This window comes from Rhincodon typus, chromosome 16 (assembly GCF_021869965.1).
Source record: "Rhincodon typus isolate 14 chromosome 16, sRhiTyp1.1, whole genome shotgun sequence".
NCBI classification, from domain to species: domain Eukaryota; kingdom Metazoa; phylum Chordata; class Chondrichthyes; order Orectolobiformes; family Rhincodontidae; genus Rhincodon; species Rhincodon typus.
Genome location: NC_063347.1, coordinates 4,224,496 through 4,230,761, shown reverse-complemented (window position 1 = coordinate 4,230,761; position 6,266 = coordinate 4,224,496).

The window sequence follows — 6,266 nt, the reverse complement described above, 5'->3', positions numbered from 1 at the left end:
ATCCCGTGACAACACAATCTTGAGAAGTTGTGAGGAATTGGCATGGCCATGATCTTATGTAATGGCAAAGTAGGCTTGAGGAGCTGAGACCATCCCTGAACCATCTACAACAAGGAGATCAATGGTTTGATCATCATTTGTGCCAGGAAAATGGAGTTCAGGAAAGAACTCGCAATTTTATAGTCACTTTTTTAAAACCAGGATGTACCTAAAACATTACAACCAATAAAAAACTTTTCAGAGATAGTAAGAACTGCCGATGCTGGAGTCAGAGCTAACACAGCGTGGAGCTGGAGGAGCACAGCAGACCAGGCAGCATCAGAGGAGTAGGAAAGTTGACGTTTCGGGCTGGGACCCTTATTTGGAACCCGAAACATCAACTTTCCTGCTCCTCTCATGCTGCCTGGCCTGCTTTATAAAAAACTTTTCAGAGTAGGTTTCCTTTCTCGCCGGCCCCTCTTTTTCTCTGTCTTCATCCCTTTCACTCTCTCTCTTTTCACTCACTCAGCTCTTAGTTTCTCTTGTTCAGTTGTGGCTCAGTTGGTAGACAGTCACCTCTCAGTTCAAAGGTTCAAGGTTAAAGCTCCCACTCTGGGGTGTCAGCACAAAATTAAGTCTAGGACTGTCAGAAGTGCTGTCATTTGGAATGGGATACTAAATCCCCAAGACCCCATCTCCTTGTTGAGGGATGTAAAAAATTTTGTGGTCGGGTACCTATCCCACAATTAACATCACCAAAAGAACCAGCTTTGAGGGAGTGCGGCGCTGCCAGAGATGCCCTTTCTGGTTGCAGTATTAAACAAGATCATGACCATTCTCCCAAGTACAGGCAAAACTCCCAAGTGGGATTACTTTGGAAAAAGAAACAGCAGTGGAGTTATTCCCAATATTTATCCCACAACTAGCATCACAAAAACAGGATAGTTGGTCATGATCACAATGCCGTATGTGGGATCCAACTGTGTGCAAATTGGCTGCCGCTTTGCTTGCGTTACAAAATTCGCTGCACTACAAAAGTATTTCACTGGCAATTAAGTACATCCTTAAGACCATCAGACACAGGAGCAGAAGTAGGCCATTCAGCCCATCGAGTCTGCAATGTCGTTTGATAAGATCGTGGCTGATCTAATGACCCTCAGCTCCAATTGTCGCTATAGAAATGTAAATACTGTGCTTTGTGGATTAAGAGCTCAGCCTTAGATTGTATTCATTTGCTTAGTAAATGGCAGAAAACAACACTCTCAACAGCTGGGATTGCAGCCAAATCTAGCAGCTCGATTGTTTCTTGTTCCTCCTGTTCTCTGTTGAGTTTCCCTCCCTTGCCCTCTTCTCTGCTGAACCCATTCACTCCTCGCTTCAGATGGGGCTCCCAGGGGCACAGTGCCCTCCAGCTTATTGCCCGAGTGACCTTTCCTGATGTTTAAAGGTGACCCCCGACCCCACCCGGTGTACACTCACACCGTCCCGCTGATATCCCAGGGCAGTAATTGAGAGCAGGGGGGTGCCTCAGGGCCCAGGAGATCAAGGTAGTGACCCAGACTCAGCACTGACTGGGGATCTGTGACGCTCAGTTACTCATTTCTACAACCAGCTAAAACCTTGGACGGACGCAGGGTCAATGGTGAAGATAGAAAGGAGGGGAATCAGAGGCAGAAATCAAGCCCCAGTGGATTGCACCAGATTCTGAATATTAAGGGGCATAATTTATTCATTTCTACAAACATGAAGCAGGTATGTTAAGCAGTGTTAACAAACACTGCATCGACAAGGATCCTTAAGGGGCTAAAGCCAAAAAGAACTGCGGATGCTGTACATCAGAAACAAACACAGAAGTTGCTGGAAAAGCTCAGCAGGTCTGGCAGCATCTGTGGAGAGAAATCAGAGTTAACATTTCGGGTCCTCAGAATTGAGGAAGGGTCACCAGACCCGAAACGTTAACTCTGATTTCTCTTCACAGATGCTGCCAGACCTGCTGAGCTTTTCCAGCAACTTCTGTGTTTGTTTCTTACGGGGCTTGAGAGGGTAAATGCTGAGAGACTGTTTCCCCTCTTGGGAGAGTCTAGGACCAGAGGCTACATCCTCAGAATAAAGGGACACCAATTTAAGACAGAAATGAGAAGGAATTTCTTCTCTCAGGAGGTTGTGAGTCTTTGGAACTCCTTGCCTCAGAGAGCTGTGGGGACAAGAGTCCTTGTGTATGTTTAAGGCTGAGATAGAGAGATCCTTGATCAGTCATGGAATCAAGGGAAAGAGCGGGAAAGTGGACCTAAGGAATTTGGATCAGCCGCAGTGGAGCAGACTTTCTGTTCCTATTTCTTATGGTCATATAATGGTCTTACAGTCTTAAATGTTTCCTCAATCTTATTATTGAACTGAACCAGTCTCACTGGCTCTGAAAGAGGAATTTTACATTTTTTAATGTTAAATTTCTCTATCGTGACAAGAAATTTCACATTTTTAGAACAAAGAATAAAAATTAAGGTTTGTGTCTGATATCTTAGTTTCCACTGAAATTCTGCACGCGTTTCTACTTTGAAATCTCAATATTAAAAGTGAAGGGATTCAATGGCTTTTACTTCCTGGTTTGCCATCTATGAGAATGCTTCAATTTGATTGGCTGTTTGTTCTGCGCAACTGCTGCTTGACCCATGACTGGGTAGAGACCATCCTCAGGAAAGAAGTGAGCTGTGTCACAGAGATTGCAATGTTTATTGAGGTCGGCACTACTGGTCCAGCCTCTGACCGCACTCTCCATCCCATTGGGTTTGAATGCACCTCCTTTACATTGAAGTTGATACATGCTGTTTCATTTTTCTCATTCCTCCTTAGGGGTTTAGCAATGATAATACATGGTGCAGGAGAACACAGTGGCCGCTACCAAGGAGTTGCTGGGTTGATGATGAAGCAGGCCCTGTTTGTATTTGCACATGATCACGGTGAGTACCATCACGGCCAGCCCCTTTCCCCCATGACAACTGTCCATCTGGTAGAGCATTCATGCACAACACCATCTTTGATGGCTACCAAACTGATTCCTCAGTACTGGGCTTTGAAACTAAAAACAGAAGGTGCTGGAGAAACTCAGTAGGTCTGGTTGCATTGTCTTACCTTATAGAATCCCCACGGTGTGGGAGACAGGCCATTCAGCCCAATAAGCGAGCGCCAATCCTCCAAAGAGTGTCCCACCCAGACCCATCTTCCTACTCTATCCCTGTATTTCCCATGGCTAATGCACCTAATCCACACACCCTCTGAGCACTATGGGTGATGTAGCATGGCCAATCCACCACAGCTACCCATCTTTAGACTGTGGGAGGGAACCAGAACGTCTGGCAGAAACAGGGAGAGTGTGCAAACTCCACACAGACAGTCAACTGAGGCTGGAATCAAACCTGGGTCCCTAGCACTATGAGGCAGCGGTGCTAGCCACCAAGCCACCCCTTGGGGATGAAACCAGAGTTAATGTTTCGAGTCCGGTGACCCTTCCTCAGAACACTTTGGGCTTTGTTGGGTGAGGAGCTGGTGGAGTGACGTAGTGATAAAGACACTGGAAAAGCAATCCAGAACTCCAGCATAATATTCCAGGGGTGTATGATTGAATCCCACCATGACAGATGGTGAAATTTGAATTTAACAAAGGGGAACAAAAAGTGAGGCTCATGGTTAAAATGAAATCAAGAACTACAAATACAGTCAATTTCCCTTTATTGAGGAGTTCAAAACTAGGGGGCATATTTTTGAGGTGAAAGATTTAAAAGGGACCTGAGGGGCAACTTTTTCACATAGAGGGTAGTTTGTGCGTGGAATGAGCTGCCAGAGGAAGTGGTAGAGGCAGGTATGATATAACATTTAAAAGACATTTGGACAGACCATGAACAGGAAGGGTTTAGTGGGAAATGGGCCAAACACAGGCAAATGGGACTAGTTTAGTCCCATGATTGAATTGGACCAAAGGGTCTGTTTCCATGCTATATGACTCAATGATTCTGTTTGAAACAGAAATTACTGGTGAAACTCAGCAGGGCTGGTTGCATCTGTGGGAAGAAAGTAGAGTTAATGTTTCAAGTCTGCTGTGGGCTCAGTGGTTAGTACTGCTACCTCACAGCGCCAGGACTTGGGTTCAATTCCAGCCTCGGGCACTTGTCTGTGTGGAATTTGTTTGGGGAAACTTAGTAGGTCTGATAGCATGTGTGGAGAGAAGAAGGGTGATTGGACCTGAAACATTAAATCTGGTTTCTTTCCACAGATGCTGCCAGACCTGCTGAGCTTCTCCAGCAATTTCTAATTTTGGTTTTCAGCCTGTTTGTTTCATTTTAGGGTTTGTTTCCCCTTGGCTGGCGTATCTAGAACATGGGACACAATCTCTAGATGCAGGGCTGACCATTTAGGACTGAGATGAGGAGGAACTTCTTCACTCAAAAGGTTGTGAATCTTCAGAATTTTCTGTCCCACAGTTGAGTGTTGAGGGGCCACCTGATTGAGTTATACAAAGTTATGAGGGGCATAGACAGGGAGAAGGGTTAATAACCAGTCTCTTTGGTGCATTGGGTCAACATGTTTGACTGTTAACTGGATGGTTGCTGGTTTGAGACCAGCCAGTAATAGAGCCTTCCATATTAGGGTAGCACAGCAGTTAGCGCTCTGCCTCACAGCCCAAGAGACCCATGTTCAATTCCAGCCTTGGGTGACTGACTGTGTGGAGGTTGCAAGTTCTCCCTGTGTCTGTGGGAGGTCCAAATATGTGCAGGTTAGGGTGGATTGGCTGTGCTAAATTGCCCATAGTGTCGAGGGATGTGCAGGCTAGGCAGATTAGTCAGGGTGAAAATACAGGGATGGGGTAGGGTGTGCTGGGTCTGTGTGGGATGTTCTTCAAAGGGTTAGGGCAGACTTGATGGGTGGAATGGCCTCTTTCCATGCTGTGTGGATTCTATGATTCTAACCAGGGCATACAATTTAAAGGAAAGGACATGGAAGTTTAGAACGGATTTGAAGGGAATTTTTTTTCACTCAAAGGGAGGTGCGTATTTGGAACTCACTGCCTGAAAGGGTGGTAGAAGCAGAAAACCTCCTGACATTTAAGAGCTATTTAGACGAGCATTTGAAATGCTGCAACATACAAGGCTACAGACCAAGTGCTGGAAAATTGGATTAGACCAGACAGATGCTTGATGACCAGCGCAGATTGGATGGGCCAAAGGGTCTTTTTCCATGCTGTAAATCTTTATGACTCTCTCATGAGTAGATTCAAGGCTGGGATCAATAGATTTTGCACATCACGGGGATCAAGGAATTCTGGGAGGAGGCAGAAAAGTCGGGTTGAGAGAGATGTAGAAGATCAACACAAAATAATTTTATGCAACCCTGAAAAATTTATTGAATGCCATAAGAGTAGTTCTCGCTCTGTTTGATAAAGAAAACTTTCATCGTGGCTTCCTGGGCCAACAAACTGCAGGACAGCACAAGGACACAAGAATTAGGAGTAGAAGTAGGCCAGTTGGCCAGTCAAGCCTGCTCCTTTATTTAATAAGCAAAGGCCATAACCGCTGCCAAACATATTTCTCTGGCGTAGGCATTGGAACTTGAGTGGGGGGTGATCTTACGACTCAAGGATGTGTCAATAAGCGATGGCCTCATGGGGACAGAAGTAGGACAGATTAACCTGAATGTATGTTCCTTGGCTGTGGACAATTGAGTAAATGATTGGCATAAGCATCCCAGAAAGATGGTGAGTACAGGGACTCTGAAGAGCGGGGAGACAACACTTTAGGTAGAAGAAGCATCCTTGAGGTGGACAACATTAGCTCCAGCCTGCCTAGCTCAATAAACATTTCAGAAATTGCCATTTCCAACCCTTGTCTTTGAGAAGACAAAAGGCTTCCTGACTTCCAGCCAATGTGTGGAGGCAAAGACTGATTTGAATGATTTATTGTAACTGGCATTCTACACTGAACAACACAGTAAAATACAGTGAAAAGTTTCAACTGTCATCACAATCCCAGGGCCATTTTGAATAGTTTAAGAATAAAAAGATATAACTGAAAGAGGGAGATAGCAAGAACTGCAGATGCTGGAGTCAGAGACGACAAGAGCGTGGAGCTGGAGGAACGCAGCAGGCCAGGCAGCATCACAGAAGCAGGAAAGTTGACGTTTCGGGTTGGGTAACTGGAAGAGAGTCCACCTTTGTTCTGTTGCCTCTGCCATGACTCCTGAGTCGGCTCACCAATGACACATGTGCCATCACCCCCCCTCCACCGCCTCACCGCAGC